We start from the raw sequence: 26,795 nt of genomic DNA, 5'->3' as shown, positions 1-26,795 counted from the left end.
GTATAACCATTTGCCTCACCACCCTACCCCCTCCTTCCCACATGCCTTCTCCCCTTTAAAGAAATGTATAAATACTGTATTAGTCCGTTTTCACACTGCTATAAAGAACTGCCTGAGACTGGGTAATTTACAAAGAGATTGAATTGACTCATAGTTCCACATGGCTGGGGAGGCCTCAGGAAACTTACAATCACGACAGAAGAAGGGGAAGCAAGCACCTTCTTCAAAAGGTGGCAGGAAGAAGTGCTGAGCAAAGGGGGAAGAGTCCCTTACAAAACCATCAAATCTCAGGATAACTCACTCAATATCACGAGAACAGCATGGGGGAAACCACCCCCATAATCCAATTACCTCCACCTGGTCTCTCTCTTGACACATGGGGATTATAGGGATTATAATTCAAGATGAGATTTGGGTGGGGAAACAGAGCCTAACCACATTTTACATATTTGATTTTTTAAAATATTTGATAACTTTCATTTTGAATTAATTTCCTTTGTAATCTCACATATTTTATTTTATGCATTCAAAAGATTATTCTGGCCGGGCATGGTGGCTCACACCTGTAATCCCAGCACTTTAGGAGACCGAGACGGGTGGATCACTTGAGGTCAGGAGTTTCTGACCAGCCTGGCCAACATGGTGAAACCCTGTCTGTAATTAGCCGGGCTTGGTGGCCCATGCCTATAATCCCAGCTACTCAGGGAGGCTGAGGCATGAGAATCTCTTGAACCTGGAAGGCAGGGGTTGTCGCTGAGATCATGCCACTGCATTCCAGCCTGGGCGACAGAGCAAGAATCCGTCTTAAAACAAAAACAAAAACAAACAAACAAAAAAAGATTCTAAGAAGGTGTCCGTGGGCTCTACCAAACTACCAAAGAGGTTTATGGTCAAAAAAACAGAGAAGAGTTCCTGCCCTCAGGAGTTATTTCTTTTTTTTTTTTTGCATGGTTGAAATTAAGTTACTGCCATTTCTACATTCCAATCCAAGCAAATGTAAGAAGAGTTTCACGGTAAGCCATTCCCTTAGGCAGAAGTTGCATATAACATTTCTGCTTATATGTCATTATGAGAACTGAAACTTGACAACATCTAGCTGCAAGAGAGACTTGGGGGAATATAATCTCTACTTACATTCCAAGTGACTACATACAAACTGACTTTGTACCCAGCTAACCATTACTAACAAGAAGGGGAAACAAACAAAAAAGAAGGGGAGGCCTGGCGTGGTGGCTCATGCCTGTAATCCCAGAACTTTGGGAGGCTGAGGCAAGCAGATCACTTGAGGTCAGGAATTCTAGATCAGCCTGGACAACATGGTGAAACCCCATCTCTACTAAAAATACAAAATTAGCCAGGTGTAGTGGTGCGGTCCTGTAATCCCTGCTACTTGGGAGGCTGAGGCAGGACAATCGCTTAAAGCAGGGAGGCGGAGGTTGTAGTGAGCCAAGACCATGCCACTGCATTCCAGCCTAGATGACAGAGTGAGGGTCTATCTCAAAAAAAAAGGAAGAACGGGAAACAGATTATAGAGAGCAATCAAGAAAAGAAAAAGAACTAATGACCTCATTTACAACTTAAATGAATAGGCATTTTTTTTTCAAACCAAAATAATTTTTACTATAGATATGTTAATGATGTCATTAAAACATTTTCTAAAACATATTTTATAAGTTTAAGAGTTAACAAGCCTTGGCCAGTTTCGGTGGCTCACGCCTGTAATCCCAGCACTTTGGGAGGCCAAGGCAGGTGGATCACAAGGTCAGCAGTTCAAGACAAGCCTGGCCAAGATGGTGAAACCCCATCTCTACTAAAAATACAAAAAATTTACCGGGCCTGGTGGCGGGTGCCTGTAATCCCAGCTACTCGGGAGGCTGAGGCAGAGAATTGCTTAAACTTGGGAGATGGAGGTTGCAGTGAGCCGAGATTTTGCCACTGCACTCCAGCCTGGGCGACAGAGCAAGACTCCGTCTCAAAAAAAAAAAAAGACTTAACAAGCCTTAAGGCTAAGTACTATGCTCATGAAAGACTCAGATAGCATCTAAGAGAGCCTTTGTTTTTGAATGCTGGGAAACATAGGGAGAGGATCCCGTAATTTATGAAAGGGAGCATAGTATGGAGCAATCTAATCTATGAGGGGAATCTTTCCCAAGCCTGACCAGTTGACAAGGCTTTCTGGCACACTAGGTTGTAAATCTCTTAAAGAGAAGACAGTGTAAAGCTTGGCTGTTGAGTAAACAAACTTTCAGGTCCATGAGATTGCATTCTCCCTTTGCAAGTTTCTTACTGGTGACCATTTAAGACTACTCTATTGATGAATATCACTTGTACTTCAAGACTGTGCAAAGATCAAACACTTTTGGAAAAATCAGACAACCTTTACTTACCTAGCAGAGAGAGGATAAAATCAGCACAAGTACAGACAAGGATACATGGCAGAGAGATCAGTTACTTTATCCCAAATACAGTTGTAGCTTCCCAGACATTAAATCCTAACGGACACTAAGCCCTCCTTAGGCTGTATAGGAGTGGGGTCCCTATCAGAATTTCCGGCAACAAAAGTCCCTCTCCTTGGGTTTGTTTTTACTTGCTGACCTGCATGGCTAGGTGCTAGAAAATCCCTTATCTGAGCCAAGTGTGTCCAGCTATGTTCCAGGAACTGCTCCTAGTGAGGTATATGTACTAATTCATGTAACTATCTCAAAAATTAAATAAGGTAAGTATTATTGTTATCCCCATTTTTCAGATGAGCAAAAAAGCAAAAAAATGAAGTGATTTTCCCACAAAGTTCTATCACTAGGGAGCTGCAAAACAAGATTCAAACCTTGGGGCATACTTAAAAGCACTGAACAGGTTTGAGCCAAAGAGCCATTAGAGGGCCAGAGCCAGGTCCTAAACCAACAATAGACGGAGACGTGCTAGACACACTGGAGGTGCTGGGGTATAAGGGACCATTGCTAGAGGAGCAAGCCCTTATGAAGGCAGCAGAGTGGACTATATGTAGGAGCATATATGGTATAGGATTATATATATAGGCTTTTATACAGGAAGAAGGTGGTATATACTGTAAAGGAATAGATATATAAACTATATAAATTCCTATACAGGATATGGTTAGGCTTTCAAATAAAATCATTATGCAACTTGGAAGAAAGTATGACTTCTGCTGGAAGAGATGATCTAGAGAGCTTCCAGCTTGAGGTAAATGATTTTTTAAAAAAGAAATGGCATGTCCATATTCTGTACTCATATCAGGAGATACTAAAGATCATTTTAAAAAAGGAGGACTGGCTGGGTACAATGGCTCACACCTGTTATCCCAGCACTTTGGGAGACCAAGGTGGACAGATTGCTTGAGTCCCAGGAGTTCAAGACCAGCCTGGGCAACATGGTGAACCCCATCTCTACAAAAAATACAAAAATCAGCTGGGTGTAGTGGTGCATGCCTGTTGTTCCAGCTACTTGGGGGCCTGAGGTGGAAGAATTGCTTAAGTCAAGGAGGTCAAGCCCACAGTGAGCCAAGATCGCGCCACTGTAAATAAAAAAATATAAAAAGGACTGTTTGAAACTCCTATTATTTTTAAGTACAGAACTTGAAGCTTCACAGATATTACAGAACAAGAAACATTAAAATTCTCAATTAGATAAAAATAATGAAATTTATCAGGAAGTTCAAGTTCTGTGTGATAACCTTGGTGTACCCAAATAAACAACTTCTGACATTCTGGTTATGCTAAACCAAGTGGAATCAAAGGTGAAAGACAGGCAGGATGCAGTGGCTCATGCCTATAATCCCAGCACTTTGTGAGGCAGAGATGGGAGGATCTCTTGAGCCCAGGAGTTGGAGACCAATTTGGGTGACATAGCAAGATCCCATCTTATTTCAAATTTTTAAAAATTGTTAATTTTTTAATTAAAATTAAAGAAAACCACTCTGCTGAAAATTAATTTAACTTTGAAACAGGCAGAACAACTGGAAAGAGTCAATGATGCTCTTTCCTGTGAACATGAGTGCCTCTAGCGAATGTTATGAAACAATTAGATGCGGCAATACAGTCCGTTGCACGGTGTGATACAGCCAAGGTAAGAAAAGATGACACAGCAAGAATTTACCAGCCTCAGTGTTATGCTTTGTCACCCAAGACAGCGATTATAATGGTGCATCTACTTGCTGCTCATGATAATCTATCCAAGATCATTAGGACAAGCGGTGGAGCCAGCCAGATGATGGCATGTGCCATTAATAAGGTGCTGATGGGAAGGGTGCCTGACAGGGGAGGCTGGCCAAATGAAATTGAACCACCACCCTCTGAAATGCCCCCTTGGCAAAAGAGACAAGAAGGCAGTGGCGGAAGGGGTGGTTGGGGTGGTGGTTGTGGAGGTAGAGGTGGTAGTAGAAGAGGCTGTGGGGGTGGAGGTGGAAGAGTTGGCTGGGGTAGAGGAGGATGGGAAAGTGGTGGGGGAGAGGGAGGAGGTGGGATGGAGGTGGTAAAGGAGGTTTCTAAGGCAGAGGAGATGATGGTGGGAGGGGAGATTATGGTGGAAAAGATTATGTAGATCCATATGGAGGAGGTGGTGATGGTGGTGGATATAGGAGATACTGAAGACTACAAAAATTAAAAACCAAAACCAACAAACCTCAAGCGCAAAGGAATAGTCTGCCCTCTTATGTCACAAGCACTAACTAACCACCTCTGCCCTTTCTCATCACTTAATCATTCAGACAAGATTTCCTTGTTTACTTCCTCCTATAAAAACCCTAAGTCTATTTCATTTTCTTTGAAAAGATTCCTCTGCATTAATGGATGTTGTCCTTACTACAATAGCGTGAAAAAAAAAAGTCTCCTTATGCAGCTTAGCGATTTTCCAGGCTTGATATCAGTGACTTCATCTTGGGCTATTGACTCCATGCTGAGCTGCTGCTAAACTTTGAGGCCCACGAAGAAACTGTGAAAAATATTTCCTTCACAAACAACTGTTATAAATAAAGTTTTGGTGTTGCAAAAGAAATAGCACTGGAATATAAATTTTCTTTTTAATTCTCAGCAAGGCAATGTACTTCTTTTTTTTTTTTTTTTTTTTTTTTTTTTTGAGACAGAGTCTTGCTCTGTCGCCCAGGCTGGAGTGCGTGGTGCAATCTTGGCTCACTGCAAGCTCCGCCTCCCGGGTTCATGCCATTCTCCTGCCTCAGCCTCCGGAGTAGCTGGGACTACAGGCACCTGCCACCACGCCCAGCTAATTTTTTGTATTTTTTAGTGTTAGCCATGATGGTCTTGATCTCCTGAGCTCATGATCCGCCTGCCTCGGCCTCCCAAAGTACTGGGATTACAGGCGTGACCCACCGCGCCCGGCGGCAATGTACTTCTATAGACGGGTGCGCCCTCACAGATGGAGCAATGGTGAGCTCACACCTGGGCAAGGGAGGGGAAGGGGTTCTTATTCCTGATGCACGTGGCCTCTGCTGCTGTGTCCTTCCCCTGTTGGCTAGGGTTAGACCGCACAGGCTAAACTAATTCTGACTGGCTAATTTAAAGAGAGTGATGGGGTGGGCGGTTTGGCAGGAAAAATGGTTAAGGCGGGGCAGGAAATCGGAATGAGTCAGGGTGGAGCTGGTAATCGGAATGAGTCAGGGTGGAGCAGGTGATTGAAATGAGTCAGGGTGGAGCAGGTGATGGAAACAGGTTGCTTTACGAGGAAGTTAAGTTTAAAAGTAGAAGGCAAAGAATTGACCATACTGACATATCGATTCTTTGAAGAGAAATTTAGAATTCATATCTAACACAACCGTTTTTGCAACAACACACAACCCAAGAAAGCTGGTCTCAATATTATTATTATTATTATTATTATTATTATTATTATTATTTTCCGAGACAGGCTCTTACTCTGTCACCCAGGCCGGAGTTCAGTGGCTCAATCTTGGCTCACTGCAACCTCTGCCTCCCAAGCTCAAGTGATCCCCCCATCTCAGCCTCCCAAGTAGCTGGGACTACAGGTGCATGCCACCACTCCTGGCTAATTTTTTTTTGTTTTTTGTATATTTTTTGTAGAGATTGGGTTCACCATGTTGGCAAGGCTGCTCTCTCGAACTCCTGGCCTCAAGTGATCCTCCCCAAAGTGCTGGGATTACAAGCATAAGCCACCACGCCTGATCCCCAATCTTTTTTTGTTTGTTTTGTTTCATGAGACAGACTCTCTCTGTGGCCCACGCTGGAGTGCAGTGGCATGATCTCGGCTCACTGCAACCTCTGCTTCCTGGGTTTAAGCAATTCTCCCGCCTCAGCCTCCCGAGTAGCTGAGAATTACAGGTGCCCACAACCAGGCCTGGCTAATTTTTATATTTTTAGTAGAAACAGGGTTTCACCATGTTGGTCACGTTGGTCTCAAACTCCTGATTTCAAGTGATTCACCCACCTCAGCCTCCCAAACTGTCAGGCCTCTGAGCCCAAGCTAAGCCATCATATCCCCTGTGACCTGCTCGTATACATCCAGATGGCCTGAAGCAACTGAAGATCCACAAAAGAAGCGAAAATAGCCTTAACTGATGACATTCCACCATTGTGATTTGTTTCTGCCCCATCCCAACAGATCAATGTATTTTGTAATCTCCCCCACCCTTAAGAAGGTTCTTTGTAATCTCCCCCACCCTTAAGAAGGTTCTTTGTAATTCTCCCCACCCTTGAGAATGTACTTTGTGAGATCCACCCCCTGCCCGCAAAACATTGCTCCGCGGAGCCTCTCCCAAAACCTATAAGAATTAAAGATAATCCCACCACCCTTTGCTGACTCTCTTTTCGGACTCAGCCCGCCTGCACCCAGGTGAAATAAACAGTCTTGTTGCTCACGCAAAGCTTGTTTGGTGGTCTCTTCACACGGACGCGCGTGACACAAAGTGCTGGGATTACAGGCCTGAGCCACCACACCTGGCCACCCCCAATCTTTAAGAATATTCTGGCCGGGCGCGGTGGCTCATGCCTGTAATCCCAGCACTTTGGGAGGCTAAGGCGGGCGGATCAAGAGGTCAGGAGATCGAGACGATCCTGGCTAACATGGTGAAACCCCGTCTCTACTAAAATACAAAAAATTAGCCGGGCATGGTGGCGGGCGCCTGTAGTCCCAGCTACTTGGGAGGCTGAGGCAGGAGAATGGCGTGAATCTGGGAGGTGGAGCTTGCAGTGAGCCGAGATCGCGCCACTGCACTCCACCCTGGGCGACAGAGCGTGACTCCGTCCCCCCCCCCCAAAAAGAAAGAATATTCTGTATGTAGTTTTTTTGTTTTGTTTCTGACAGACGCAAACGCACCCTTCTAGTAATGACTAAAGACTTCTTCGTTTAATTCACCAATGAAGTAATCTGACAATTTATGTAACAAATAAATTCCTATAAACATAAGCTCCCTTGCCCCTCTCCAGTGGCACAATCTCTGATTTGCCATCCTGGTTGCAACCTTCATTACTAAGTAAACGCTTACGTAAACCTTAATAATGAGATTCGGGCAATATGATTAAATATTGGTTTATTTGAGTGCAAAGTTTGAGGATGGCGACCTGGTAGGACACAGACTCCAAAAGATGGGGGTCAGTGCTTCGAAAGGGAGAAGTTTGAGGGTCGTTTACACAGGCAGGGTCTGGGAAGCTTAACAGGATGTCAACATTTTCCATAGAAGGTTAACGCATAGCAATTTGATTGGTTCAAGGCAGTGTTTCTTTTTGGGAAGGGTCTATTTAACATTCCACATTAAGGATGTAATAGTCAAGCGGTCATTTATCTTATTCAAGGCGTATTTTATCTCAGATGCCATCTGGTCTGAGCTGGGAATAAGAAAATAAGGGAGTTAATCTATAACAAAAGGTCGGCAATTAAGAGGTCGTGCTTCGTGATCTGGTCTCCAAAGTCAACTTTCCTCAGGGACTTTCAGAATCCCCAAATAGACTATCCACTTTCTTTCACACTTATTTGCCTCTAACTTGTTGATTTCTTTTTTTTTCTTTCTGTTTTTTAAGGGTTAACAATCTCTTGGGTGCACTCTGACTTCCATGCGCTTTATAGAAAAAATTGGTCCTGAGGCCAGCAGCAACAGTCGGTCTCATGAACTTGTTAGAAATGCACATTTTTCAGCCCCACCCCAAACCTACTGAATCAGCAGTTTTGCTGGTGGTTCTCAATCTCTCTTTAACATGCCCTCTGGGTGCTGCGGATGCACGTTGAAGGTAGAAGATCGCTGCAGGATATTTCCGCGTCGGGCAGATGAAAGCGCTCTGCAAGCCTGGGTGTTATCTGCGGGCCGGGTCCGCGGCTTCTCTGGTGGCACTAGGACCGCGGCGGCGCGGCCCTCGCAGCCACCGCCTCGGGCGTGAGGCGGAGCCTAGCTGTTCCTGGATCCTGGGCCTGGCTCCTCGACCCGCCCCTGGAGGCGGACCCCACTTGACTTAAACTCTGGGGCCCGGGAGGCCGCCGGTTTTCTCCCTGCTTGCTGGGGTGGTCCTCTTCCCTTTGTCGGTAAGTGTGAGACGAGCACCCCGAGGTCCCTCTGCCTTCCGGGGTCCGGGCGGGGCGGGGGCCGGGAGCCGGGAGCCAGAGGCGCTCGCGGTCCGGGCCTGCGCGCGGCGCAGAGCGCTTTTGTTCTGCGGCAAAGACGCAGTCGCGGGCGGCCCCGGAACCCGGGCCTCGGGCCCCGCCGGCTCGCGCGTCCCGCCGTCCGCCCACCGGAGCTGGGCCGGGCAGCCGCGCTTGCTTCTGCCCGCCGCACCGGGGCCGGCCCTGGGCCTCCGCGGATGCCGAGCCTTGCACCGGAGGGCGGGCCTCGCTGGCTGTTTTCCCTCATTGCCTGGCTCTGCGCGGTAGAGGTCGCGAGTGGCGAAGGCTAGGACGCATTTTGTCGAACTGCGAGGCGCGGCTGGTGAGGCGGGTGGGTATGAGAGCTGCTTATGTTTTTAAGGCTTTCCTGTCGCTGGAGTGAAAAAGAAAAATCTTTTTTTTTTTGCTATTTCCCGAGGGTTCTCCTCCTCCCCGGCCCTCTTAAGCCGAAGCCTCCTGGAACAGAATTGCTGTACTGGCATCTATCTCCAAGTGGTCCGCGAACGCTTCTGCGCCGGCGATGGTTTCTGTTCCTCAGCAATAGTTAGTTCCTTGAGGCATTTTTAAATGCACAAACGCATACCCATCTTAGGTGTTCTCGAGGGACACGGATTCCCTAAGCAAACGTCCTTAGGGTCCTGAGTTTAGCAGCAAACTTTCGGGGAATCATTTCCGTGAAAACAATTTATTTGTAGTACATCGAGTGCATACTGTCTTAACATAAGGATGTGTATGAGCTTGAGGCGCATTTTCATTAAGTGGCGGGCGGGTGCATTTCAGTAGGCGGGCCGCAGAGCTTGTTTGGGGATTGCGTTTTTCTGCTAAATGTGTTAGCTTTAATCATGTTTCAGTCACTGTTAATGTTCATGCATGTTAAGGTTTTAGGTTTTTTCCCCTGTGCAGTCGGATTTTTTTCTATTTAATATTAATGCAATAAAGACAAGTGCAGAGATAAAGTATTATTGTTTTGCAGTGATACTACAATAGCGGACCTAGAGGAGCGCACATAAATTCTAACTTAAGTGAGTGGTATTTTCAGGCCAGACCTAGTTTCTATTTCTGTTACTTAGGACACTTAATAAGAATTCAGTAAACTTAGCATGCTTTCAGTGCAGCCATAAAAGAACAGTTTTGCACAGCAGTGTCATATCTAGTAAACACATTAGCATGTGCTCTTTTATTATAAAATGTTTCTTGCTGTCCCTAGGACCAAAGAAGTAAACACTGTGTGGAGAGGGACTGAGGTGTTTGGAGGGAAATGGGAATGTACACGATAATTAAAGAGTAAAGTTGTGCTCAACGGTAAGTGTATCACCTCTAAGAAACCCGCCCTGATTTAACCAGGCGGTTATTCACACTCAACTATGGAGTAATTCACCTACTACCGAATAAAATTACTAGCTCAGTGAATCAACATTGGTTTTAAATTAAACTGTGGGTCACAATGGAATTGACAGCAAAGCTTGAGAAGAAATGTTGTTGGCATAGTACTGAAAAATCAGTTGTTAATCTTAGCAAAATAAGGAAAGAAGTCTTTGGTAAGGGAATTGTGGTGGAAGTTACCTGGGCAGAGGTCTGCTTCTGTCTGTGCTGTGTTTATTTGATTGTTTTTATTATATTTTATTACTGCTGGTGGCACATAGGGGAATGTGGCACAGAGCACCACTCTGGAAGGATGCTTCCGGTGCAGCCAAAGTGGTCATGTCCAGGGCTTTCATCTGTAACCACAAAGTGTGTTAGGAAGTCTCACCTAATGATTAAGACCATGGGCCCTGTAACCACACTGCTTTGGTTCAGATCTTGGCTGTAGCACTCAGCCAACCCTGGAAAATAAACCTCTGCCTGTTCTCTCATCTATAAAATGGGGACAAGCACTAATGTCATAGGATTGTTATGGTAGAGTTACATGAGTTTCATGCATATCACAGTTAAACAGCTCCTGATGCATGGTAAGTGCCCAATAAATGTTAGCTATTGTCATGTTAGAGGAAATAGATTTTGTGGCCTGGGACATGTAATGCTGTCTTAGCAGAAATTCAGCTGGTTCATTTAAGCTCTAAATTTATGAGCTTTTTATTGATTAAACCCATCACTGTAGATCCTCTTTGATTCTCTTTTTTGTAGGTCTTGTTTTGTTAGGAAGTACCCGTCACTACTGGTCCACATCTGGATTTACCTGCAGGCTTGTTTGAAATAAAAAATGCCTCCAAATTCCTAGGCAGGACAAACTTGCCCCAAAGCTTTGTCGTTCTACATTATCTCTGTGATTGTACAGGAATCTCTCTTCCCTCCTAGATTATCAGTGTCTTGGATATAATTGGAGCTCAAATGCTTAGGGAATTGATTTAATGTTGCTTAAAACGTATTTGTAGGCCAGGTGTGGTGGCTCACGCCTATAATGCCAGCACTTTAAGAGGCTGGGGCAGGCAGATCACTTGAGGCCAGGAGTTCGAGACCAGCCCTGGCCTCAAGTTGGCCAACATGGCAAAACCCCATCTCTACTAATAATACAAAAATTAGTCGGGCGTGGTGGCACATGCCTGTAATCCTAGCTACTCAAGTGGCTGAACCCGGGAGGTGGAGGTTGCAGTGACCTGAGGTCACCCCGTCGTACTGCAGCCTGGGTAACAGAGCAAGATTCTGTCTTTAAAAAAAAAAAAAAAAAAAAGCGTTTATGCAGGTGAATTTCAAGAATTCAAGAATCTAATCAGGCCTCCCTCCCTCCCCCATTAGAGGCACACTCTATTATGTAAAACAGACAGGGAGTGTATTCATTTTGAGATAAGTCCAGGATAACAGTTGACTAACCCTGGGTATAGATACGCAAGTTAACATTCACTTTGGAAGAAGATTGTGAAGAAAGAATCTTGGACCTTGAGGAATTCTAAATGCTTTGTTGGGTGGCAACTATGCAATACTTACACTACTCCTAATACCTTAAGTGTACTTGTGAGTGAAGAGCAAAGTTGGAGGCTGTTGAGGTAAATATCTCAAGTGAGATTGGAACTATACATTTTATGCTCCTGGTTTTCATGATCGCAAAGATTTAATGACAGTAACAAGATTCTCTTGATGTATCAAATTACAAGGTTTCATTTGTAAATAAGGTGATTAAAATGACAAAGTGTATTAAAAGAAATTGTATTGTCCAGTGAAGTTTTAAGAAACAGAAACCATAAGGTGATTATTATTTTTCAAGCCCCAAAGGAGAATTCATTAGATGACATACTTTTAAAGTTCATGGATCAGGGTCGGGTGCGGTGGCTCATGCCTGTAATCCCAGCACTTTGGGAGGCCAAGGTGGGCAGATCACCTGAGGTCAGGAGTTGGAGACCAGCCTGGCCAACATGGTGAAGCTCCATCTCTACTAAAAGTACAAAAAATTAGCCAGGCGTGGTGGCACATGCCTGAAATCCCAGCTATCCGAGAGGCAGAGGTTGCAGTGAGCTGAGATCGCGCCACTGTACCCTAGCTCGGGTGACAGAGTGAGACTCTGTCTTAGAAAATAAAGTCCACGAGCTTCGCAGTGGCTCACGCCTGTAATCCCAGCACTTTGGGAGGCCAAGGCAGGTGGATCATGAGGTCAGGAAATCGAGACCACCCTGGCTAACAGGTGAAACCCCAAAATTAGCCAGGTGTGGTGGCATGCGCCTGTAGTCCCAGCTAACTCAGGAGGCTGAGACAGGAGAATTGCTTGAACCCGGGAGGGGAGGTTGCAGTGAGCTGAGATCACACCACTGCACTCCAGCCTGGACGACAGAGCGAGACTGTCTCAAAAAAAAAAAAAAAAAAAAAAAAGTTCATGGAGCGCAACCTTTGGGTTTTGATGGATCCAGGATCTAAATCCAAAAGAGAGTTTTAAAGATTTGGGACACTGTATCTTTGATCTCTGCTGTCCTCTGCTTTGGTTTTCAGGCAGACCATCCCTCCATTGGGCAGCCCTGACATCTCCAGATGCAAGCAGCTTCAAGTTGTTCAGAGCATGCCTTTTGTAACTATAGTTAGAGATAAAATTCATAAGCCATTTATTCACCCATTTACACCCAGTGTACAGTTTCAGTGGTTTTTAGTATATTCAGAGTTGTGCACCCATCACCACTGTCAATTTAAGAATATTTTATTACCCCCAAAATATCTCCATACTCAATAGTGGTAACTCCCCATTTTCTCCAACGCACCTTTCCCTAGGTAACCATTAATCTGCTTCTGTAGGTTTGCATATTCTGAACACTTCATATAATTGAAGTCATAATATTTTTCATCCAGCATGTTTTCAAGGCTCATTTATGTTAACACATGTATGTTACTTCATTCGTTTTTATTACCAGATATTCCGTTGTATGGATATGCCACTTCTGCTTATTCTTCCATCAGTTAACAGACGTTTGACACGTTTTCACTCTTTGACTGCTGTGAATAGTGCAGCTATGATCATTCATAGTGTTTATGTAGATGTGTGTTTTTATTTCTTTTGGGTAAATACCTAGGAGTGGAATTCCTTAGTTATGATAACTGTTTAACATTTTGAGGAACTGCCAGGCTATTATCCAAAGTGGATTTACCACTTTATTTTTTATTTAACTTTTGTTTTATGTTTGGGGGTACGTGTGTAGGCAAAGTTGTGTCATGGGGGTTTGTGGAACAGATTATTTAATCACCCAGGTATTAAGCCTAGTACCCAATTAGTTGTTTTTTTCGAATCCTCTCCCTCCTCCCATGCTTTGCCTGCCTATAGGCCCCAGTGTGTTGAGCCCCTCTACATGTCCATGTGTTCTCATCATTTAGCTCCCACTTATGTGTGAAAGCATGCAATATTTGGTTTCCTGTGTTAGTTTGCTAAGGATAATGTCCTCTAGCTCCAAGCTCCTGCAAAGGACATGATCTCATTCTTTTTTATGGCTGCATAGTATTCCCTAGTGTATGTGTACTGTTTTCTTTATGCAGTTTATCGTTGATGGGCATTTAGGTTGATTCTGGGTCTTTGCTATTGTGAATAGACATGCACAATTTTATACAGCAATGTTTGAGAGATGGTTGGTCTACATCCATAGACACTTAACTTTTATAGCCATAGAAGTGAGCCTGAAGTGGTAGCTCATTGTGGTTGTGATTTGCATTTACCTGATGATTAGTGATGTTTAGCATCTTTTTATGTGCATATTGATTTCTTTGGAGAAGTATCTATTCAAAACTTTTGGCCTTAAATTTGTGTTGTCTTTGGATTGTCAGGTTGTAAGTTTTTAACATATCCTGGATTCTGATCCTTCCTTACTAGGGACCATAAATGTGAGGGTTTACTCCTGGGTTCTAGGTTTCTATTCCATTGATCAATGCCTGTCCTGTGTCAGTACTATATGGTCTTGTTTATTGTAGTTTTGTCGTATTGTTTTTTTGTTTTTTGTTTTTAAGACTGAATCTCACAGTGTTGCCCAGGATGGAGTGCGGTGGTGTGATCTTGGCTCACTGTAACCTCCGCTTCCGATTCTTCTGCCTCAGCCTCCAAAGTAGCTAGGATTACAGACACTTGCCACCACACCGCGGTAATTTTTGTATTTTTGGTAGAGGCGAGGTTTCACCATGTTGGCCAGGCTGGTCTCGAACTTCTGACCTCAAGTGATCAGCGTGCCTCTGCCTCCCAAAGTGCTGGAATTACAGGCGTGAGCCACTGCTCCCTGCCGGCTACTCCCTTTTCAACCCCTCGTTTTTCTGTGTCAAAGTTGCTGAGTGGCAGTCAGAAAATGAAAGTACCTCTGATTGGTCCCCTCCCACAACCAATCAGGCTAGTGGCTGGCCACTACTTCATTTACATAACGTGAATCCATGGTAAACCTCTAGAGAGTATTTAAACTGCAGAAAATTATGTAACTTGACTGTCTTGAGCCACTGCTGCCCCCGCTCCCACCCTGTGGAGTGTGCTGTCCTTTAAAATAAGTCTCTGCTTTGGCTGCCTTGCTTGTGTGGTTTGTTCAGTTCTTTGTTCAAGACGCCAAGAACCTGGACAACTACCCTCAACTGCATGGTTTAGAGGAACTCTTCTGTTCCACTGAAGGCATTTTGTCTATCTCCAGTGGCAGAAAATTGACTCACTCATAATAGGAGCGATGAAGAAGCGATACTTCTGGCCAACATGGTGAAAAGCCATCTCTACTAAAAATACAAAAATTAGCTGGGCGTGGTGGCGTGTGCCTGAAATCCCAGCTGCTGGGGAGGCTGAGGCAGGAGAATCGCTTAAGCTCAGGAGGTGGAGGTTGCAGTGAGCCAAGATCACGCCACTGCACTCTAGCCTGGTGACAGAGCGAGACTTCGTCTCAAAAAAAAAAAAAAAAAAGGAGTGATACTTCAAATACAGTTTTTACCTCAACACAGTGTTGTCTTAATATGGTTTGTACCTGCCTGCCACACACTGATGTGTCATGTATACTTGGGGGTGCTTGTCAGCGCTTTTCAGATATTTAAGATCACCAGACCTCTAGTACACGGTGTGTCCAATCTTTTGGCTTCCCTAGGCCACTTTGGAAGAAGAATTGTCTTGGGCCACACATAAAATACACTAACACTAACAATAGCTAATGAGCTTAAAAAAAAATTGCAAAAAAAAAATCTCATAATGTTTTAATCATGTTTATGAATTAGTGTTGGGCCTCATTCAAAGCCGTCTTGGGCTGCATGCTGCCCATGGGCCGCGGATTGGACAAGCTTGATTTAGTAGATGTTTCCTTGAGTTGGGTATCCAGAGGGCTCCAAAATGAATTACTTGGCAGAATTCTGGTAGGGTAACTGGCTTCCGCTTCATGTGTTCTCTGTTGTCTTTAATTCCCATTTTAGGGAATAATACAAATAGAAAACATGGTCTAAAATTTGTCTCTGGCTTCTCTGCTCTAAAGGCACAACAGGCTAGTGTCAGTATTCTAGCCTGAATGATGATAGTCTGTTGGATTGGTCTGAACTTCCTGCTGGCCAGTCAAGATGTGTGATTGCCAGCACTTCATGCTGTACCTGTGTTAACGAGTCAGAAAAAGTAGAGCAATTTATTTCTCCCTTTTTTAGGGAGAAAGCCCTGTGGCTCTCACTGGTGAAGCTTGGTAGTTGGGATATATTTAGCTGACTTGGCTCTGCATGGGGAACGTTTGGTATGTCCTCCACAATAGGTGTGATCATCCTGCTGGGAATCACAATTGCAGGCACTTTTTAATCCGGTGTTGCCTAAGACAAAGTACAATGGATTAGGATATCTGATTGGATGGCCTGTGGTTCCGAATAGAGTTTGTAGCTGGATACATGAAAGATGGGAAGGCAGAGTTGTAGGTGAACAGCTTCACCGTGGTGCCCTGATGACTTGCTCTTCTCATAGACCATGGAGGCAAAGCTTAGGCTTAATCACAGGCTGACCCATATTCTGGCAGGACAACCCTGCAGGTCCTCCAAGAACAAAGTGAGAGAAAAGCAGCCCTGTGAGAAACAGTCACAAAGCAGTTTCTCATCTGCCTCCTTGGTTTCAGTTGTGCATAGGACTTTACCACCTTGCGGGGTATACTTGCTGGCTATAAAATGGCCACAGTTTGGTGTTCTCATCTGGCTTGGTGTCATCCTGTGGGGCTGGGGATACTGATCTTGATTTTGCTGTTGGACTTAGTAATATATGAATCCATTTGGCCTTTTGCTGACTGCAGTTACAGAAGCATAGAGAACTGTTCTGCCCCTTCTAACCACTGTGCTGCAAGAGGGAGTATTGCGAGTCTTTGTTAATTTGTTGTGATATTTAAATGAGATAAAAGTATATGAAGCATTCCACATAGTTCTTTACATACGCATTTTCAAATGTTAGTTGTTTATAGTAGTACAGATGTACCTCAGCTTACGATGGAGTTACATTTCGATAACCTGTATTAAGTAGAAAATGTAAGTCAAAAATGGGGTTTTATAGACATGATGGGATGGGAAAACACAACATCCAAAAAACTTAGCTAACACAATACACCATTGATTGGTTTTTTGTTTTTTTTTAACGTGCCGTGGGAGGGGCAGCCCTGCACGCCCGCCCCCCGCCCCCCCCCCCCCCACCACCAGCCTGCCTCCGCCGGGGGGGTTTTTGTTTTTTTGTGTGTGTGTGTTTTTTTCATTGATTGTTAATGCTCATGATCACGTGGCTGACTGGGTGCTATGGCTTGCTGCCACCACCCAGCGTGGAAGAATATCATACTGCCTATCACAGGCCCGGGAAAAGATCAAAATTCAAAGTACAATTTCTGCTGAATGCCTGTATCACTTTTGCATCATTGTAAAGTCAAAATTATTAAGTTATACCATTGTATTGTGGTCCAGGACCATCTGGGCTTAGAAAAATGGATTCTAGAAAGCCTATTTAAGGACTAATAGGCTAATTTTTTCTGTGACTAAGGTGACAGAAAGCCAGAGCTAGTACAGGTTGAATAAATTGTGTTACATTTGGAATTCCTGAAAAGTGGCTTTTTACACTGAATTGTTAGTATTGGTGGTTTGTTAACTTTCTACAGGTATCTCTAATTTTTCGAATGCTTATATTGCAAATCAGGTTTTCAATGAAAAATAGACTTTACTCAATTTAACCGTATCAGTGGATACTCTTCAAATAAACTTTCCTGTGTGGAACATAAGAAGTGGAACTTAAAAAGCCATAAGGGAAATTTTCAATTTAAAATACCAGAGCGAATTTATATATTTTAGGTATAAGAATAGTATTTTAATGTATATTATTTATTTCTTAAGTCCTATGTCTTTTAGGTACTGAAATGCTTACAGATGAAATCATGCTATGTCTGTGGTTGGCATAGATAGAAAAGGAAACAGAAGTGGTCAGGACTTTTTCCCATCTATAAGTTTACATTAGGACTTCTCTTTAATGTGGTGTTCAGATAATGTTTGTTTATTTAGCAAATACTGAAACCTGCTAGACATTATCTACATGCATGTGTCTTTTGGGTTGGCCTGAAAGACTTTTATGCCTGTCGTATTGGCTGTTAATAGTACTTTGATTCACTCTGATGATGTTCCACTTACCTTTAATAAATTGTCAACCCACTTTTCTTTCCCTTTTTTGAGACAGATCTTGCTGTGTCATCCAGGCTGTAGTACAGTGGCACTACCATAGCCCACTGCACTCTCGACTTCCCATGCTCAAGTGATCCTTCCATCTCAGCCTCCCAAGTAGCTGGGAATATAGGCGTGTACCACCACGCCTAGCTAGTGTTTCTATTTTTATTTTTATTTTTTTGTAGAGACTGGGTCTTACTGTGTTGCCCATGCTGGTTTTGAACTGCTGGACTCTGCCTCAGCCTCTCAGCATGCTGAGATTATAGGTGTGAGCCACCACACCTGGCCAGTGGTAACCCCTGTGTATAAAACAATTCTTAGGCTGAGATGGCTTGAGCATCAGGAGTTCAAGACCAGCCTAGGCAACATGGAGAAACCTCATCTCTACAAAACATTAAAAAAATTAGCCACATGGTGGCATTCACCTGTAGTCCCAGCTGCTTGGGAAGCTGTGGTGAGAGAATTGCTTGAGCCCAGGAGGTGGAGTTGCAGTGAGCTGAGATCGTGCCACTACACTCTAGCCTGGGTGACATAGTGAGACCCTGTCTCAAAAAAAATAAACCAAAATTCTTGCTGTGGCTCAGTTTATACTTCCATATTCTATTTCTTGCTGTTTTATCTGGCCACCATGCCATATTCACAATATTAGGTTCATTTTCTGGTTTGTTTGGTTTTCTTTTGTTTTTGAGACGGAGTCTTTCTCTGTCGCACAGTCTGGAGTGCAGTGGCATGATTTCCGCTCACCACTGCCTCAACCTCCTGGGTTCATCCAATGCCTCAGCCCCCCAAGTAGCTGAGAATACAGGTGTGTGCTACCACAATGCTGCCCAGGTTAGTCTTCAACTTCTGAGCTCAAGTGATCTGCCTGCCTTGGCCTCCCAAAGTTCTGGGATTACAGTTGTGAGCCACTGTGCCCAGCCTAGGTCTATTTTCTTATACTTCTTTCTATTCATGTGTATGTGTGCTTGTGCATGTGTGTTTAACATGGATAGTAATATGGTTATTTCCTATAGGTATAATTTTAGATTATTTTTTGCTTTATAATTTTCTGTAGTAAGCCCAATTTACAAATAAAGGAAGCTGCTGGGTTGACAACTTTTCAGTTATTTGCATTGTGTGGATATAGAATATTTTTTAAATTTCACAGATATTGTTAATCTTAGTGCGATCTTTAATATGAAAGTCCACATCCATAATTATCTTTATGCTTTCTTGCAGCTGTTTACTTCTAATTATTTCCTGATTCACAAATTAATTTTTGCAATTCACAACTTCAAGAATACTTGGACTATTGGATTCAATCCATAGTAATCTGCAAAAGAAGAGAAGCAGAATTATACCTAGAAGTCTACTAATGGACAGTTAGTCACCCACCTACATGTTGAGGTACTCTGGACCTTTTTCTTTCACCCTCACTGGAAGGGAATGTGGGTGGGAATTTAAGACATCTACTTCCTTGTTGATTTTCCACCTATTTGTTCTATTCATTATTGAAAGTAGGGAATTGAAGTCTTCCACTCTTATTGGTGAATTGTGGTTTTTGCTTCTTGTATTTTGATGCGCTTTTAGGTGTTAATAACCTACATACCACATTTGACAGTTTTAAGTAAACAAGCTTCCAGATTAACTTGCTTTGGGGAGGTATTGTGATACAAGATGGTGACATCCTGTCCTTGAGTAAAGAATCTTACACATTCCTCAAATGGGTATACTGATTAATACATAACCTAACACTCAAAAGGGTGCTGCTTTATTTGTAAATCAGGTTTTATTGATGCAAGTTTTCTTGCACTTAGACATTTTAGCCTATATGTTGCAATCAGTAGCCAATGATTATAACCTCAGTATTGTATCCTCCAACGAAAAAAGACAATTTGAGTATTAGGAGTCCCCCTCCCTTCTCCTATAATTTCATATAAAAGCCTTCCAACTTGTAGCGGACTCCAGAACACTTTGAACTCTGTTGGTATGTCTTCCCAGATTGATCCTCACATTTGGCCTCCAGTAAGCCTTTATCAGATTATTTCTACCTCAAGAACCTTCGTTTTAGACAACAGTGCATATATGTTTGTAATTGTTACCTTGATGGGTTGATCCTTTTATCATTATAAAATGCATCTCTTTATCAGCATTTTTTGTCTTAGTCTGTTTTGTCTGATACTAGTATAGGCATTCCTGCTTTCTTTTTTTGAGATGGAGTTTCACTCTTGTTGCCCAGGCTGGAGTGCAGTGGCACAATCTCAGCTCACTGCAGCCTCCACCTTCCAGATTCAAGTGATTCTCCTGCCTCATCCTCCCAGGTAGCAGGGATTACAGGCATGTACCACTATACCTGGCTACTTTTTTGTATTTGGTGGAGACGGGGTTTCACCAGGTTGGTCAGGCTGGTCTCGAATTCCTGATCTCAGGTAATCCACCCACCTCGGCCTCCCAAAGTTCTGGGATTATAGGTGTGAGCCACTGTGCCTGGCCTGCGTTCCAGCTTTCTTGTAGCTATTTGTGTCATCATTTTACTTTCAGTCTGTGTTTTTGGATCTAAGGTATATCTCTTGGAAACAATAACATATAGTTGGATAGTTTTTAAAGTCCAGACTGACATTCTCTGTCTTTTGGATTGTGATATTATGAAATATATCTCTGGTCTTTATCCCTGTTTTCAGGCATACACTCCTAAAATTCGTGCAGTCTCCAAAGTGATAAATGTCTTTTTTGTATGCTAATGAGTTGACTTATGGCTGACATCCCCTAGTTTCAGAATGGAGGGCTGGTCACCTGAAAGACCAAGGCCCGATTAAAGGGTTGGGACTTTTCAGCCCTACCCCTAATTCCTGGTACCAATTGTCTATCTTAGTCCATTTTCTGTTACTTATAGCAGAATAACTGAAACAGGGGCCCTTATGAAGAAAAGGAATTCATTTCTTACACCTTTGAAGGTGCACCTGGTTGAGAGGGAGGGGGTGAGGTTAAGTTGATCACCAATAGCCAATGGTTTAATTAATCAGACCTGTGCAATGAAGCCTCCATAAAACCGGAAAGGATAGAGTTTAGAAGGCTTTTCAGGTTGCTGAGCAGGTGGAGGTTCCTAGAGGGTGGCGTACCCAGGGAGGGCATGGAAATGCTGTGCCCCTTCTCATGTGACCTTGCCTTCTACATCTCTTGATCTGAATCCTTGGTAATGTACTTTATAATAAACTGATAAAGTGTTTCCCTGAGTTCTGTGAGCTGCTCTAACACGTCAAACCAAAGGAGTGGGACATGGGAATCCCAGTTTACAGCTGGTCAGTCGGAAGCACAGGTAAAATAACCTGGGACTTGGTGTTGGCATCTGAAGTGGGGGCAGTCTCGGCTGGGTGCAGTGGCTCACGCCTGTAATCCCAGCACTTTGGGAGGCCGAGGTGGGTGGATCACGAGGTCAGGAGATCGAGACCATCCTGGCTAACATGGTGAAACCCTGTCTCTACTAAAAATACAAAAAATTAGCCAGGCGTGGTGGTGGGCACCGGTAGTTCCAGCTACTCAGGAGGCTGAGGCAGGAGAATGGCGTGAACCTGGGAGGCGGAGCTCGCAGTGAGCCAAGATGGTGCCACTGCACTCCAGCCTGGGGGACAGAGTGAGACTCCGTCTCAAAAAAAAAAAAAAAAAAAAGTGGGGGCAGTCTTGCAGGACTGAGCCCTAAACTGATGAGATCTGACACTATCTTCATATAGGTAGTCTTGGAATTAAAATGAATTAGAGGACACCCACCTGGTGTGTACACTGCAGAACTGATTGCTTGTTATGTGGGGTGAGACACCCACACATCTGGTGTCAGAAGTGTGAGAAAGTTTATTCCTACATTCTCAGAATTGTTTATATAAAAATGTTATTTTTTATATAATTACATTTACCTCTAATGTTTTACTTTTTGTTTTTATGTCTCGTCTTTTTATTCCTTTCTTATTCCTTAGTGGGGTTTATTTTGCATAAATGAGTATTTTCTAATGTAGCATTTTAATTTCTCTTTGTTTTTTCTGTTTTTAATTTCTTTAACGATATTTTCACTGTATTTTTTGTAACTTCATGGAAGCACAAATTCTTTTTAAAAGTATTTTTTATATTAAAGTATCAGTGATGGAGGCTGGCAGAGATCTTGGGGCGAGAATTTATTTTCTCAGAGAAATGGTGGTGATGGACCATGGAAACTTGTCTATGGTAATCTGTGTTAGAATATATTCTTGAAAGTTCTAAGAATACATTATATCCACAAGTAGATTATGCCATCCTAGAGACTGCAGCTGACCCTTGAACAATGTGCGTTTGACCCATGTGGATCCACATACACATGGATTTGACTTTTTTTTTTTTTTAAGAGATGAGGTCACTCTCTGTTGCCCAGGCTGGAGTGCAGTGTACAGTCATAGCACATTACAGCCTCAAACATCTGGGCTCAAACAGTCCTCCCATCTCTGCCTCCTGAGTATCTGGGACTGCATCCACACACTACCTTGTCTGGCTACACTTGGAGTTTCTTCTGCATCTGCCACTCTACTGCCACCCTAAGTCGTAATCCCTATGTTGTTCAAGGGTCGATTGTATTTTCTTTCACAGTCTATTTGTGTAGCTAGTAGGCAATCTTCCAAAAACTTCAATTTAGGTCGCTCCGGAGTGCTTTTCGAGTTTTCAGTTTTCTTCTATGCCAGTAAAGGAGAGGGATGGAGGAAAAAAACCCCAAATTAACATAAAGATAGTTTCCCTTCCTACCCATATGCTCTGTATTAATTGCTAGGGCTGTGTTTGAGATAGGAAAACCAAAACTTCTTCACACAACTGACCATTTCATCTCTGGTCACCAGAATGTATTTGGATTTCTTCCCATCCGCAAACTGTTTTCCAGCTGACAACAACTGGGTATCCTACAATTCAATTACATGTTGGCATCATCTACCTGGAGAAAGCTTCAGATCCCACAGGTTGAGGACTCAGTCCCACAAGACTGCCCCTGACTTCGCCAGTCCTGGGTCCTGGGTTGCGACCTGTACTTTTGACCAACCTGTTACAAAGAGGGGATTGTCAAGACTCCCTCCGTGGATTTGATTAATTTGCTAGAGCTCACAGAACTCAGGGAAACAGTTTACTTATTATAAAGGCTATTAGATGAAGAGCCAGGTGGAAGAGATGCATGGGGGAATGCATATGTGAGCGCTTCCATGCCCTCTCCAGGTGCCCCACCCTACGGTCACCTCTATGTTACCAGACACTCCTGTTACTCAGGAGATTACAAAGGTCTCAGGAGCTCTGTGTCAGGAACCGGGTTCAAAGACCACGTATTAGTGCAAAAGATTGTATACCCCAATCTACAAGAGTTTTAGGTGCCCCGTGTCTGGAATCATGGGCAGAGACCAAGTATGTATTTCTTATCGTGGGCTACTATGACAGTAATGCCACAGACTGGGTGGAGAAATTTATTTCTCCCAGTTCCGGAGGCTAGAAGTCCAGGGTCAATATGTTTGATTTCTGTTCTCTTGAAGCTTCTCTCTCAGTGGCTTGCAGGTGACTGTCTTCTTGCTGTGTCCTAATGTGGTCCTTCCTCTGTGGGCCGACATCGCTGGTGTCCCTCTTCCTATGGGGGATACTAGTCGGATTAGAGCCCCACTCTAATGACCTCGCTTAACCAATTATCTCCTTAAAGGCCCTATCTCCAAATACACTGAGGGTCAGGGCTTTCACTTATGAATTTTGGGGAGGGTACAATTCAGTTCATGAGACTCTCTCCTCCAAGTTGACGTAAAAGCCAGGGGACGGTGAGGGGGACGGGCAGTTATGAAGCATCATTAATTCTCCTTAGAAGTGCTGCTTTTCTTCTGTCAGTGAACACTGTGACCCATTCTGCTTCCAACCTTGTGGACTAGTCAAAGTAGTGAGGAACAGAGTCCTAACACCTGAGAGTTGTAAAATGAGTGTCAGCATGTGGTGGCTGCCTTTTTTTTTTTTTTTAACGGATAGACTTTATTTTCTAGAGGAGTTTTAGGTTTAAAGAAAATTGAGGTCAGGCATGGTGGTTCATGCCTGTAATCCCAGCACTTTGGGAGGCCAAGGCAGACAGATCATGAGGTCAGGAGTTTGAGACCATCTTGGCCAACATGGTGAAACCCCATCTCTAGCAAAAATATGAAAAATGAGTCAGGCATGGTGGCACGCGCCTGTAGTCCCAGCTACTCGGGAGGCTGAGGCAGGAGAATCGCTTGAACCCGGGAGGTGGAGGTTGCAGATCGTGCCACTGCACTCCAGCCTGGGCGACAGAGCGAGACTCCATCTGAAAAAAAAAAAAGAAAAAGAAAATTGAGCTTATAGTACAGAGCATTCCCATATAAGAGCTTTATAGGAACCTCCCATCTCCAAAACTCTAAGGTTCCACTATTAGCAACTTGGATTAGTCATACTGATATGTTATTATTAAAGTCCATCACTAACATTAGAGTTTACTCTGTATCCAATGGGTCTTATGGGTTTTGATAAATGCTTAATAGTATGCATCTACTATTATAAGAGAGCTTTAAAAAATAACTTTATGAAATCAAAACATACCTAAGAAAGGGTACAAATGGTAAGTGTATAATGCAGTGGATTATGTAGGGAACACACTTGTGTGTAAGCACCACCCTGGTCAAAAGCAGTCTTCATGCTACTTAACTACCAATTGCTATTCCATCACACTTTGTAAAAAGTACCACTACAGTCCCTAGATGGTTGGTTTTGTCCGTGTTTCAATCTTTATATAAATGGAATCATGGATTATTCTTTAATCTCTGGCCTTTTTCACTCAGTCTTGTGTTTGTTAGATTCATGTTGCATATAGCCTTTTTATTTTTGTTACTATAGTGTTTCATTAATATGAAACATTTCTATTTTGTTTGTTTCCAGTTTTTGCTTACTGCACCTAATGCTGCTGGCAGTGTTATAATTATGCATTTCTGTTTGGTACATACCTAGGAATGAAACTTCTAGGTCTCAGGGCTTGCATTTATTAACCCTTGGTAGATGATGCCATACGTCTTTCCAAAGTGTTAGTTACTTTAAGGATCATGATATACTCCTATCACCATTGTAGGAGAGTTCCATTTGTTCCATTTTCTTGCCAACATGTGGTATTGAGAGTTGAAAAAATTCTAGCCATTGTGTATAGTATTACCACCTTATGGTTTTCATTTACATTTCTGATATTCATAATGGATTAAGCACTTACCAAAAATTTTGCCATTTAAATATAGTTGACCATTGAATAACATAGGAATTAGGATAACTGACTCTTGTGCAGTAAAAAAAATCCACATTTAACTTTTGACTCCGCCAAAACTTGATCAACAATAGCATGCTGTTCAGTGGAAGCCTTAACAGTAACATTAAACAGTTGATAAACACATATTTTGTATGTTACATGTATTATATGCTGTATTCTTACAATAAGCTTGAGAAAAGGAAATTTTATTAAGAAAATCATAAGGGATTGGGTGTGGCAGATCACAAGGTCAGGAGTTCGAGACCAGCCTGGCCAACATGGTGAAACCCTGTCTCTACTAAAAATACAAAATTAGACTGGCATGGTGGTGGGACCCTGTAATCCCCGCTGCTCGGGAGGCTGAGACAGGAGAATCGCTTGAACCCAGGAGGCAGAGGTTGCAGTGAGCCGAGATCGCACCACTGCACTCCAGTCTGGGTGACAGAGCGAGACTCCATCTCAAAAAAAAACCAAAATCATAAGAGAATATATTTACTATTCATTAAGTGGAAATGGATCATCATAAAGGTGTTTATCCTCATCACATTTATCTTAACTAGGCGGAGGAGGAGGGAAGAGAAGGGGTTGGTCTTGCTGTCTCCAGGGTAGCATAGACAAAAGAAAATCCATGTATAAGTGGACCCACGCACTTCAAAGCCACGTTCAAGGATCAACTGTAGTGTCTCATATAGTGTTTAATTAAGCTTCATGCTTATTTTTTATTGAGTTGTCTACATTTTTCTTTTTACGTAATTCCCTATATAGGCTGGATATGATCTCTTTGCTATGTATTGCGAATGTAATCTTCTAGAGAGTGACTTTACTTTTTCACTTCCTTAATGGTGTCTTTTGATAAACAGTGGTGATTAATTTTGATGCAGTCCGTTTTATGGACCTTTTTTCTTATTGTTCATTGTGCCCTGTTATAGGAACCTTCCCCTATCCCGAGGGCATAAAGATATTCTCATGTTTTTTTGAGATGGAGTTTCGCTTTTGTTGCCCAGGCTTGAGTGCGGTGGCGCGACCTCGGCTCACTGCAACCTCCGCCTCCCTGGTTCAAGGGATTGTCCTACCTCAGCCTCATGAGTAGCTGGGATTACAGGTGTGTGCCACCACATCCGGCTAATTTTTGCATTTTTAGTAGAGACGGGGGCTTCACCATCCATGTTGGTCAGGTTGGTCTCAAACTTCTGACCTCAGGTGATCTGCCCGCCTCGGCCTCCCAAAGTGCTGGGATTTACGGGCGTGGGCCACCATGCCTGGCCTGTTTCTGGAAACTTTAAAACGATAATCTACCTGGGATTGATTTGTTTGTATATGTCTCTTGGTGTGTAATTGGATAAGGCTTATTTTCATTCGTGGCATATAGATAACCAATTGACCTAGCTTCATGTATTGAAAAGAACTTTTTTCCTAACTTTGTCATAAAACAAGTGTCTATATATAAAAGTGTGTGTATGTCTTCGCTATTCATGCTTGTTTTGCATTTCCATGGAAAGTTTATAATCAAGCTTGTTACACCAAAAAATCAAAAAATCCACTGGGATTGTATTGACTCTTAATTACTTTTTCTTTCTTTCTTTTTTTTTTTTTTTTTTTTTTTTGAGACAAGATCTCATTCTGCTGCCCAGGCTGGAGTGCAAATGGTGCAATCTTAGCTCACTGCAACCTCCACCTCCCAGGCTCAAGTAATCCTCCCACCTCAGCTTCCAAGTAGCTGGGACAACAGGTGTGCACACCTGGCTAATTTTTTTTTTTTTTGTATTTTTGGTAGAGACAGGATTTCACCATGTTGTTCAGGCTGGTCTTGAACTTCTGACCTCAAGCAGTCGCCCAGCTCAGCCTCCCAAAGTGCTGGGATTACAGGCAAGAGCCACTGCGCTTGACCTAAATT

At 43.2% G+C, this 26,795-nt stretch overlaps 1 protein-coding gene and 1 pseudogene across 8 annotated transcripts in view; both read left to right on the top strand.

Moving 5' to 3' along the window:
* The first annotated feature begins 2,647 nt into the window (after window positions 1–2,647).
* LOC100612657 (protein FAM98B-like) lies at window positions 2,648–4,633 on the top strand (annotated as a pseudogene).
* Window positions 4,634–8,153: 3,520 nt separating this feature from the next.
* RESF1 (retroelement silencing factor 1) overlaps window positions 8,154–26,795 on the top strand; it is a 33,623-nt gene continuing 14,981 nt past the window's right edge. For 3 of the 8 annotated variants that reach the window (XR_001708042.4, XM_016923687.4, XM_003313812.6), the window contains exons 1-3: window positions 8,154–8,499; window positions 9,785–9,879; window positions 18,865–19,032. The gene's annotated coding sequence lies outside the window, so the exon portion shown is untranslated. Of the gene's footprint in view, window positions 8,500–8,576; window positions 8,909–9,784; window positions 9,880–18,864; window positions 19,033–26,795 lie in introns of those variants that run through there. The other 5 variants (XM_063785792.1, XM_016923683.4, XM_016923684.4 and 2 more) reach the window with 5 other exon arrangements.

This window comes from Pan troglodytes, chromosome 10 (assembly GCF_028858775.2).
Source record: "Pan troglodytes isolate AG18354 chromosome 10, NHGRI_mPanTro3-v2.0_pri, whole genome shotgun sequence".
Taxonomy (NCBI): Eukaryota; Metazoa; Chordata; class Mammalia; order Primates; family Hominidae; genus Pan; species Pan troglodytes.
The sequence above is the reverse complement of the archived record's forward strand: the minus strand, read 5'-3'. Positions and strand labels throughout refer to the sequence as shown.